The sequence below is a fragment of the Myxine glutinosa genome, chromosome 2 (genome assembly GCF_964187855.1).
Source record: "Myxine glutinosa chromosome 2, kmMyxGlut1.1, whole genome shotgun sequence".
Taxonomy (NCBI): domain Eukaryota; kingdom Metazoa; phylum Chordata; class Myxini; order Myxiniformes; family Myxinidae; genus Myxine; species Myxine glutinosa.
In genome coordinates this window covers 68,033,665-68,046,164 of record NC_136262.1, presented here as the reverse complement: position 1 = coordinate 68,046,164, position 12,500 = coordinate 68,033,665, and the positions used below count along the sequence as shown (strand labels likewise).

General features: G+C 50.1%; 1 protein-coding gene across 2 annotated transcripts in view; it reads right to left on the bottom strand.

Moving 5' to 3' along the window:
- The window catches only part of IPO11 (importin 11), a 326,013-nt gene that overhangs the window by 14,973 nt on the left and 298,540 nt on the right, over nt 1–12,500 (bottom strand). The gene's annotated exons all lie outside the window — the stretch shown is intronic.

Here is a 12,500-nt window from a genome sequence, read left to right as displayed (position 1 = left end):
CGACAGGCACCAGTTCATCTCCATCAATAAATGCAAATCCCCCACCGCTCCCCTCCCCCAAGGTTCAGTTCTCGGTCCCCACCTCTTCATCCTGTACCTGTTCCCCCTTGGTCACTTAATCCGTCGTCATGGTCTCCAATTCCACTGCTTTGCCGATGACATCCAGCTTTTCATTTCCGCCTAGTCAATTTCCACCGTCACCCACTCTATCCTGACAAACTGCATCACTGAAATAAAATCCTGGCTTCAAATCAACTTCCTCAAACTAAACTGTGATAAATCCGAAATAATCATTATTGGACCAAAAACGCTCACCAAATCCACCCACAACTTCACCTCAACATCGACGGTATCCCAGTATCCACCTCCCCTCACATCCGGAATCTTGGCATCGTCTTTGACCAAACCCTCTCCTTCGACAAACACACTAAACAGATCACCAAGACAGCCTTCTTTCATCTGAAAAACATTGCCCGTCTCCGTCCATCCCTCTCCTCCACAGCTGCCGAAACCCTCATCCACGCCTTCATCACTTCCCGTCTGGACTACTGCAACAGCCTCCCCTATGGTTCACCCTCAAATATCATCAATAAACTTCAATACATTCAGAACTCCGCTGCCCGTCTACTCACCCACTCCCGGGCCCGGGACCACATCACCCCCGTCCTTCACAAGCTCCACTGGCTCCCCATCTCCCAGAGAATCCAGTACAAAATCCTCCTCCTGACCTACAAAGCCCTCCATAACCTGGCCCCATCCTACCTGACTGACCTCCTCCCCAGACACACTCCCACCCGCACCCTCCGCTCTGCTGCTGCCAACCTCCTGTCCCCCCCCCATCCGGACCAAACTCAGATCCTGAGGGGACAGGGCCTTCTCCATCGCCGCTCCCACACTCTGGAACTCACTACCTCAAACCATCAGAGACTCCTCCTCACTCACCACATTCAAAGCATCACTCAAGACCCACCTGTTCAACACCGCATTCAACCCCTGACCGTCTCTTCTCCTTCTCCTTCCTTTCTGTTTGGTTATTTAATTATGTATTTTTGTCTTTTTTGTCTTTGTTTTACGTACTATGTCAAAGCGTCTTTGGGTTTCTTGAAAAGCGCTATACAACATAAATGTATTATTATATATATATATATATATATATATATATATATATATACTGAAACGCAAAAGAAACTTACCACCTTTGAAACCTTTCAATATCAACAATAACACTGCGTGTAGTAAATGTGTGAACTTATTTGTGGACAATAGTGTCCTCACTGTCAGACAAAACGGTCACGGATGGTCACTTGAACCTTCAATGGTCACTTCATAGCACAGCTGTTGAACAGCCGTGTTGAACGTCAGTGATTAGCCAAGGGGTACGGGATGATTTTAATGAGCTGCACGTGATGTCTTGATATTGGCTTTAAAAAGGCCAGTGCAAAATGGGCATTTTGAACGAAAAATTTGACCATTTTGACCAACTTCAAAAAGACCGAAAACGCAAAAGAAACTTACCACCTTTGAAACCTTTAAATACCCAGAACTGAGACCTGAGACCACCCAGAACTGAGAACCTTTCAGCATGACAACGCTCGTCCCCATGCTGCTCGCTTTACCACTGCATTTCTCCAAGGCGAGAACATCAACACCATGCAGTGGCCTGCACTCTCCCCTGACCTGAATCTCATGGAGCACCTGTGGGATGAGCTTGGGAGACACGTAGTTGGCAGGGCCAGGACACGGGCAGAGCTGCTTCAGACATTGAGGACTGAGTGGGACAGAATCCAGCAGCAATCCATCCAAAGACTGGTAGGCAGTATACGCCGACGATGCACTGCCTGTATCCAAAACAATGGTGGCCACACACGCTATTGAAAGGGGACTGACATTACACTCTGTGCTGTTCTGTACTGTAGAACAAACTGATGAGATGGTGTATCTTGGTCAAAAACTTGACATGTCATCAATAAAATGCCAATGTTTCAATTAGCAATTGTTGGTTTGTTTTATTTTGAACTGTTACAATTTTATTACATTTCAAACAAGTGGTAAGTTTCTTTTGCGTTTTCGGTCTTTTTGAAGTTGGTCAAAATGGTCAAAATGGTCAAATTTTTCGGTCAAAATGCCCATTTTGCACTGGCCTTTTTAAAGCCAATATCAAGACATCACGTGCAGCTCATTAAAATCATCCCGTACCCCTTGGCTAATCACTGACAGTCAAAACGGCTGTTCAACAGCTGTGCTATGAAGTGACCATTGAAGGTTCAAGTGACCATCCGTGACCGTTTTGTCTGACAGTGAGGACACTATTGTCCACAAATAAGTTCACACATTTACTACACGCAGTGTTATTGTTGATATTTAAAGGTTTCAAAGGTGGTAAGTTTCTTTTGCGTTTCAGTATATATATATATATATATATATATATATATATATAGTAACGGATTTGGGAATTGTGTGTGTAATTTGAGGTGAAGCTTGTTGTAAATATCACTCTCCGTAGTGTAAAGAAAGGTCAAAGGTCGTCCGTAGTTAGGCCACCGCAACACGTAGCCAATCATAAATTCCCTCGGTAGTTATGTCCCTCATCTATGTAGTTGAAGGCTCTGTTTCCCATTAAATTGACACTTCATTGCACCGAATTAAATAAGGTAGATCCCTCTGACATGGTATCTTCAAAGGGCCAGCTTTCGCCACTTTGCTGCATTTTAACTCCCTTTCGCCACTTTGCTGCATTTTAACTCCCTTATGTCACTTTGCTGCATTTTGCCTCCCTGACGCCACTTTGCTGCATTTGACTCCATTAGCCACGTGGTTAAGCCTCGGAGAAGAAAGGCCTGTCTCCGCCCTCGTGATCGGAAGGAGGAGTGAGCGGCACCAATCCACCAACCAAGAACAAGGGGTTTGGCTTGAGAGGGCGGAGAGAGAACGCTTGGGGGAGGTTCGAAAAGGTTTGAGGGTGTGGCCTATAAAGACCGCCGCGGGACGCCTCGCGAGAGAGAGCTGGAACGAGAGGGCTGCGAAAACCAAGCAGAGAGAAAAAGAGAAGCGAACTGGCAAGCCCGAGTGGAGGAACATGAGAGAGACTGGAGCAGCTTTGGAGAGCGCACAGTGCACAGGAGGAGCTTCGCCGCGCAGTTTGGAACCGCGGCAGTTTGACGATCGCAGCTCGAATCTTGACGGCGGCTGTCCGCTTCCAGCCCGACCGATCCCCGCTGAAACCTTCCTCCCCCGCCAAGCCATCCACCTCCAGCGATTCGTTCCTGCCATCATTTCCCCGTGTAAGTGTGAATGTTTGTCTGTCGTACACGTTGTCCTGGGGTTTATTCATTAAGACTGTTAATAGGTAAGCTAATGATTTCACTGTGTCTCCTGCTCCTTCCATTTCCCTGTATATAACCTTGACTGCTCTTTTTGCTTTGGCTTGTGTAAATAATTCATAAATCCTGGTATTCCTCCGTTCTTCTCCTTCTTTCTTCTTCATTCTCGTTCGGTCGCTTTAGTGGTTTCAATATTGAGTGTACATGGCGCGATTCGGTCAACGAATAAATCGGGTCTAGTCATTGGTAACCGGCTCACGGTGCAGTCCGCTTGGCTCGGCGCAACTAATCCATTAGGCTGCGACCGTGAGCGGGGGAGTATTTCCTCGCGTGTCGGGGAGCGCTGGTATTTTAATGTCATCGGACGGTTTAGGCCTAACACCCTACCCAGCGTCGACCGGCCGTGGCGTCATACCCCCCAGGACCACATCGGTCAGTCATATAAGCGAGGGGCCTAATCCCCCCTTGTTAAGTGGGGAAGGCCGACGTTGGATTCCGTTACAATTGGTGTCAGGAGTGGGATTCGAACCCGAAGCGCGCTCAACGCGCTCAAAATTACGAGCGGCCGAAATTTTGTTTGACATCCCAAATTGAGTCATGCCATGGACAATCAAGGCGATCGGATGCAAGTGGGTGAGTTAGAAGGGGGGGTAGAATCGACCCAGGCCCTGGAGAAATGTATGTGGGGGAAATGGAAGAGAAGAGCAATGGCAATGTGGTTGAGGAGGTATCAGGCGCACAAAATGGCGCCCTCGCGCACGTGGGTGCAGAGGCACAAAATGGCGGCGCTTCGCAAGTGGTTGGGGCAGCCGCGCCCGCAGCACCGGTGAATTTGGACCTCTTTATGATACAAATAAGGGCGCTCATGGTCCAGACGAGTGGAGAACTGAGGAATGACTTGGGAAACCAAATTGTAGGAATGGGAAACCAACTTGTGGAATTGAGAAATGATATGGGAGGCCAAATGGGGGCAATGAGGGACGAAGCGAGGAGTACCAGCGAACAGTTGGGAAATAAATTGGAGGGGTTAGACAATAATTTTAAGGGGTTGGACAATAAATTTTAAGGGTTAGACAACGGGATAAAAGAGGTGAAGAATGGGTTAACGGGGTTGGAAAATAGAATGGCTGCCCAGGAGAACCAGATGGAAGGAATGAAGAATGGGTTAGGGGGGTTAGAAAACACAATGGACGACAAATTGCGGGAAGTAGGGGGGCAATCCGCCCGGGAAATCAAACGGATGGGGAACCAGATAGAGGAGGTAAAAATCGGGTTAGAAGGTAAACTGGATGCTCAGAGGGATGAATTGGAACAGATGAGGGCGGCATCTACAAAAGAGATGGGAGAAATGGGGGAGGAGATAAGACGAGGTGTGGGCGAGGATGTCTCGGGGGGTACGCGAGGAGGTAAAGCGAGGTAAGGAGCGTATGGAGAAAGAGGTGAGGAATAATACGGCTAGGTTACAGGGGGGCATAGAGGACCTGACGCAGGAGGTGGAACAGCTGACGGTGGGACAAAAGGAACTAGTGGAGCAGGTAGAAAAGAACACTGCGGTACTAGGAGGGTTGAAAGCGACACAAAACGAAATCAAAAATGAATTAATAGCGACGAAGAGGGAATGTCAGATGGTACGTGAGGGACTAACAGCAAGGTTGGACGAGGTGACAGAGGCAGTGGAGACAAAGAACCGGGAGGTGAGGACGCACATAGAAACGGTCAAGGTGGCATTAGAGGACGAAATTGAGGAAACGCACCGGGAAATAAAAGAGGTGAAGCAAAAGTTAGAGGAAGTGGAAGAGGGGGTGAGTGAAATTAAGAAGAGACGGAGGGAAGCTAAGAAGGAGATAAAGGAGGAGGTGATGGAATATGTGCAAGGTCGGTGCTCAAATCGTGATGGTGTCTTGCTAACCAAATAAAGAGTTTGCAGGTGGCGAAGGAGGTGCAGAGATGAGGTGCCAAGGTGAGTGGCGATATACGCGGAAATGTATATGGTGTGAGGGGAGATTCAGTCGGCTCGGGGGTTGGTTTGGACCCGGGTGTTCGTGAGAGGCCGCTGGTGGAGTGTGCGACAGGTACGGAGTGTATGGACAGAGGAGGTGTGCGAGAATGTCCGACTATGGGGTGTGTGAGGAAAAAGTGCGCGCTGAGGAGTGAGTGTGCTGTCGAGAGTGAGTTGGTCGTAGCGCATGTGCGAGGGGGCACATGGAAGCGCGGGATGGGGAGTGTTACAGAGGATGTAACGAGAGAGTGCACTGCACACCTGTGGTGAGTGTTACGGAGGGTGTAACGGGAGAGTGTGCGCAAGAGGATGCGCGACAAAGGTGTGTAACAGAGGAGTGTATGGGTACAGAGTGCGCTGTCAAGAGTAAGGGTGAATGCGCGACCGAGTGTGGTGGTGAAAGTAGTAAGAGTGACACGGAGCATGAGTTGGTGGTAGCAGGTGAGAGAGACTGTACACCTGGAATGGAAGGATGCACACCTGAGATGGTCGAGCGCGTGTGGGAATGCACACTTGAGTTAGTCGTCAAGCACGTGATTGGGTGTACAAGTGAGTGCACACCCGTGGTTGTCACAGAGGAGGTGACCGAGGAGGGGGCACTAAGAGGTGTGTTGGTGAGGTGTACGAACGACGAGTGTGTGCCAAGGTGTGCGGTGGTCGGGTGTGTGAAGAAGTGTATGAGTGAACCTGGAGGGTGTGTCAGGGAAGGTGCAATGACGAGGAGCATGGGAACAGCTGGATGTGTGAGCAAGGAACGGAATGCGGGGTGTAAGCATGCAAGTGGAGCATCGACGGAAACCGGGATAGTGGTTAGATCGACCTGTAGCCGAAGCGAGCCCTCGGTTCGTGCCGGGGTTTGCGTGCAGCGGGGATCGTAACCGTGGCGGTTTCGAAAGAGCCGCCGTACGCGATCCACACCAGGCCGCACTCTGAACGGCCGCGTCCGTGCTCCGCCAAGCACAGCGGGCGGCCCGGTAGGAAGGGTCGTCATGGCGACCCCGTTTTGTTGTGGCGTTCCGGCAGGGCGAGATCGGGCCATTGGACGGCTCCGTGCCGAGATGGTGCGTGGGATCTCGGCCCGGGTAAGCCCCCTTCCCTGCACCGAATGCAGGACGAATCCAACCGCCGGCACCAAACAACCGCATTCATTGCTCGGCTTTGCGAAGCCGAGCTTTGGAAATGAATTGGCGCACCGAGAGGCTCAAGTGAGTGGACGTGTGATGATGATAGTGTTTTGGACCCGAAATTGAAAAGCGACATTTGATGATTGGCAAAGGATTGGCAGATTGATGATTGGCAAATGATTGGTAGAGTGATTGGCAAATTTTTAATTGGCTGGAATTTGGTGAGCAAAATTTATAGTGAGAGATGCCCGATGTGGTGGGGTGGCAACTCTGCCATCTCTCACAGCGGGGGGCAAAGGAGCAATAGAGTTATGGGGTTGGCAGTGAAAACTAGCCCGGGAGGGTTAGGATATAGTGTGTAGGGATCTAGAGAAGATGACCATAGGTAACGGTAAGGTTAGGTAGTGACAATGATACCTGTAGTGGGGACATAGAGAGAGTAGTTGGACAATAATGACGAGGGAGCGCAATAGTTTAAAGGGGCGACTGGGAAGCGCAAGTTCCAGAGGGGAGTAGTTAGATAAGATGATGCCGTGTGTTTGAGAATCGAAACTGTATTGAGTGTGGAAGTGTATGGAGCAGTGAGTAAGGAACGATTGAGATTGCACAGGTGTGCAACTGAACAGGTGTATGGAGCAGTGTATGAGTGAGTGATTGTGATGTGTGTTGTGTTGACCAAATGGTCCAGGGAGGAAGGAGGGTGCAGGTGGCACCAGGTGAGATTGCACAGGTGTGCAACTGCAGGAGTATGGAGAATGGTTGTGTGGGATATATGGAGCATGGAATGGATGGTTGTGGAGTGAGTATGGTGGAAACAGTGGAGTGGAGTGGATGGTGCGAAGGTGTGAATGGGGGAAGAGTGGACCCCTATCACGAATACCCGGGGAGGGTAGTTTAAGAGTTAGGTAGAGGGTACAGGTAAATTGTGGTTGGATATTGGCATCTGTGGTGCGTGGTGGAAGAATGATGGTTGGATGGGTGCATTAGTGTCGTGGAAATGGCTGGGCGTGTAGCCTGTTAGTGTGTGTAGTTGAATGGACACTCCGCCACTGTGAGGATGTCGGCCAGGTGAGGCCGCAGGTGGGCTCTGGGAGCCGGTAGAGTTGTTGTGGATGGGGCCCGAGGATCCGGAGGACGGACCCGGGTAGCCCAGTGCCAGAGAGGGCACCGAGTGGGGTAAGTGCCAAGGAGGGCCTTCCCCAGTTAGATAGGTTAGGGTGAGGAGCTAGGTAATCTCGGGTGGCAACTACAGTGGTGGAGGTGTGCAGGTGGGTAGACCTGCTGGGAGAGCTACACGACTCATCCCGGAAATTGTGCAAGGGCACCGGGAGATGAATCGGGGGAGTCAGACCCCAAATTGATAAGCACCACAGTTTGGTCAATGGGAATTGGTTTTTAGAACCCATAGTGTAAGTTGGCCAATGGATTGGCAGGGAAAGACCCCGGGTAGAGTAAAGTGTGTTAGGATGGAAATCTCCTCGCACCATCTACATCCACTCACCTGAGGAGATGACGCTGCTCCACACCATGCCGTGTTTTATTATTTTATTGTGCATATGTTTGGAATGTGAGACGCATCATGACGTGGGTGTGACATTGTGCCTTGTGTTCCATCTCTCCCTCCTTATGATTGATGATGAGTTTGGGTGATGGCAAATTTTGGATTAGAGGGATTGCGGAGACGAATTTGGAGTAGGGGAAATATGGGGAAGACGTGACAGTAGCGACAAATTGGTAATGTGTTAGATTTGTTTTTTTTGTGTACATATGGGGTAAGGGCAAGGGGTAGAGTAGGTAACGGGGGGTGACGTACGGTAGTGCCGAGCTTTCTCACTTCGCTCTCCATACGCACCTCGTCTTGCATTGCCTTGTTGATGTGTACCCTTGTGACCTTACCCCTCACTCACCTGTCTTCTTCCCCCCCCACCCCCCACACCCCCATGTCTCCCAACCGAGGACTGTGCGCGCTGGGCACCAAGGGGAGCGTGCGGGGCTCCGCCATGGTGTACCAGAACTCTCGCAACCAGCATGCATTGCATTGATGCGCCACTTATGGACCGCCGTCTTGCGGGCAAGCACCACTTTATGGACCCCACGTTCTGGGGCAAGGCCCCTCTGCTGGGAACGGGCACGATGGCCCAGGATCTTGCTTGCGGACCTCGGTAAGGTGGCACCTATGCCACGCAGGTGGACCACCCTTAGTTGGCCCCTGTGGCCCCAAATAAAAATGGACACGTTTTGTGCTTTTTATGTCCAAATAGGCCGCATGAAGACCGAAAACGTCAGGAAGAACATCGGCCCAGCAGAGAAAAGGAAGACCACCACCAGTTGCTTTTTTTTTGTGTTTATTGAACTGTAATGACTGTGCACTGGTTTGGTGCTTTTGGTGCTTTCGGCACTTTTGGTGCTTTTGGTGCTTTCGGTGTAATTAGTACTGGTGCATCGATGCAATGCGTGCTGTCTCCTCCCTCCCAACAGGAATTTCTTTTCTTTTGTCTCCCTAAACGAAAAATCACAGGTCCTGGGTTGCGTTTTGGAAATAAGAAATAATGTCACTGTAAATAATGCTCCCCACCGTAAATGTATGGTTTTTTTTTTTTTGGATACTGAATCGAGGCTCGTGAAAGAGCTAACATTTACTTCACAAACAAATCAACCAGACAAACAAAATATATAAAAAGAGGGAGCGGAAAACAAGATGGGGAGAGAAGGGGAAGCACACAAACACAACATTTGAGAGCAGGGAGATGTGTGGAAGGGAGAGGGCTTGGGGGGAGGACGCGTGGGAAGGGGGGGGGGGGGGGGGAGGGAGAAGTATAAAACAAAAGGACACCAAGGACTTCCAGGACAGAAGTTGGTATTTCAAAAAAGTGGAATTGGGGTGAAATTAGCGGGGGTAGAAAAGATCAAGGTTTTGGATGGGGGAAGATAAGAGATGGTGGTGAACAGCTGTTTTAATGACCTGGAGGGTGGAGTGGGATTGAAGAGAGTGAGGGAGTTTGTTCCAGAGGCGGGAGAATAGAGGAATGAAGGAGTGAAGGTGAGCAGAGAGTCTTGATTTTGGCAGTTTGACCATAAGAGGGTTGCAGGCAGATCTTGTGCGAACTGTAGGAATATTTGCGGGACAGAGCCCAGAGAGAGCTGGGGGGGGCAAGGCCAGAGAGGAGTCGGTAGAAGATGGAAAGACCACCAACCTGCCTGCGGTGAGTGAGTGAGAGGCCCTTGGAGTTAACTTCATCGCGGGAGATTCCAATGATTCTGAATGCTTTGGTTTCAACAGCGAGAAGACGAGCTAGGTGTGAGGCAGGAGCACCAGCCCAGAGGGGAGAGCAGTATTCCATTGAGCTGCGGATGAAAGCCTTGTATGTGGTGAGGAGCTCAGGTGTGCCAAGGAAGGACTTCGCACGACGGAGGATGCCCAGTCGGCGACTGGCTTTGGAGGCCAGATTTGAAATGTGGTTTTCCCAGGAAAGATCATGGCAGATAGTGAGACCCAAAAGCTTGAGTGACAGAACTTCTTGGAGAGGATTATTCAGAAAGTGGATGGGAGGGTTGTCCAGTCGGTCTTTTCGGAGAGACATCGTAAGAGTGTGAGATTTGTCAGGATTGAAAGACATGTTCCACTTGTTTGCCCAGTCTGTGATTTTGTCCAGGTCTGCAGAGAGTGAGGAGGCTGCAGACTGCCGATCTGAGGGATGAAGAATGGAGCGACAGAGAGTAGAGTCATCAGCAAAGAGATACAGAGGATTTTCAAGAGAGTCAGAGAGATCATTGATGAAGACCAGAAAAAGCACAGGGCCCAGAACACTGCGTTGTGGAACTCCAGCCTGAACAGGAAGAGGAGATGAGAGAAACCCATTCAGGGCCACACGTTGACTACGGCTAGAGAGGAAGTCCGCCAGCCATGCGTGGAGATTTCCATGGATACCAAAAGAGGAGAGTTTGGTGAGCAGAGCGGGGTGCCAGACCGTATCGAAGGCACGTGATATGTCAAGGGAGACTGCTCTAATTTCCTGTTTGGCATTGAGGACCTCCATCCATTGTTGAGAAAGCAGAAGCAGCATGTCCAGAGTAGAGTGTCCAGGTCTGAAACCAAATTGATGATCAGAGATCAAGCCATTGGAGAAGAGGAAAGATTTCATATCTGAAGCAATGATGGATTCCATGACTTTGCTGATAATTGGGAGAAGGCTGATTGGTCTGTAGTTGCTGGGATCTGTTTTTACACCTTTTTTGTGCAAAGCAGTGATGTTGGCAGATTTCCAAGCAGATGGAAGATGACCTTGAGCAAAAGAGAGGGTGAAGAGAACAGAGAGAGGGAGTGAAAGAGCGGAAGAACAGGATTTTAGGACCCGTGGGCTGATGCCGTCAGGTTCAGTTGCAGAATCCGAGTCGAGGGTTGACAGAAACTTTTCCACCTTGTCAGGAGGAAAGGACACAGAGTCCAGGAGCAGCTGGGTACGACTGGGTACAGAGAGGGATGGGTTTGGGACACAAGATTTAGAGGCAAACACAGAGTTGAGGCATTCAGCTTTTTCACGTGCGGAGTCAGCCGTGTGGCCATTTGAGGTGAGGGAGGGGATGGAGGGGGAACAAACACCAGAAACAGATTTGACCAGACGCCACCAGGATTTGGAAGAGGGAGACAGATAAGAGAGTTCGGTCCTGAGAACGGAGAGATATTGTTTCCTGGCTCTCCTGAGGGTGGACACACACTTGTTTCGGGCTTTGTGAAAGGAAATGAGATTTCCTTCCGTTGGATTTGCTTTCCAGGAGACGAAAGCAAGTTGTTTCTGGGCAATAGCCTCACCACAAGATTCCGTGTACCATGGACGGGAGGAAGGGTATGACAACAGAAGACGAGATGGGATAAATCTGTGCATGAGAGAGAGAGAGCAGTTTGCTTTGGAAGAATTCCCAGGAAGAATTTATGTCAGAGGCAGTAGAGATGGGAGACCAGTCCAGATGATTGATGGCTGCTTGAAGACCGTGCCAGTTGGCCTGAGTGAAATGCCAGACTCGTCGACGCTGAGTAGGCTCTCTGAGAATGGTCAGAGAGATGTCCACTTTAACAAGCACATGATCAGAAGAGCCGATTGGAGCAGAAGAAGAGCAGCAGACATTTTCAGGGAAGTTAGTCATAACCAAGTCCAGAAGAGAAGATGCTCCGTTGACTGAAATCCGGGTCGGGAAATTGACAGATTGTGTCAGTCCCAGTGAGTCACAGAAGTCCTTTGCTGAAGAGCTATGGCTGGTGAGAGAGGGTACCCACACCCAGCCAACTGGCATGGTGACAGTTGAAATCACCACATATGAGGAAGAGAGAGTTGGGATGGGTGGATAGAAGTTGGTCCATATTCTCAGACAGCGAGATGAAGATGGAGTCATCACTGTTTGGTGGACGGTACAACACACATATGAACAAAAGGTGGGAGCGAAGGGGAAGCCGTCGCCAAAGGTATTCCTGGGGGTGAGGTGGAGAGAGGGCAGTGCAGGGCGAGTGAGGAAGAGAGTTTTTTTTTATAAAGATAGCAACCCCACCTCCAGGACGAGGCTCAGGTCTATCATACCGGAGGAGGGAGTAACCTGGGAGAGATAGCAAGGAATCAGAGACATCATGAAGGAGGAAAGTTTCTGTTAAGCAGATCACGTCTGGTTTGTCAGAAGCAACCTGTATGGAGAGATCAGACAAGTTTGAGCGAAGGCCCCGGATGTTTGAGGTCCATACTGTTAAGGAAGAGGAAGGGGGAGCATCGGATACAGAACAGGGGGGGTGGGGGGGGAGCGGTAGGGTAAGATGTGGAAGAGGAGGAAGAGGTAGGGAGAGCTGTTGAAGGTGTGTCGGAGATTACAGAATAGCTTGGAGAAAGTGAAGAATGGGGCAGACAAAAGGTTTGATGGTGATTGGGAGAGGCACAGTGAGGTGTTATTTGACGAGGGGGAAAAGCGAGGTAGAAGGTTGAGGGAGATGAAGGTGAAAGTTGGAAGGGGGAAGAAGCGGGGAGGACGCTTTGAGGGGGAGGGGTGAGAGGATAGTCTAGGAGGGGAGGAGCGAGG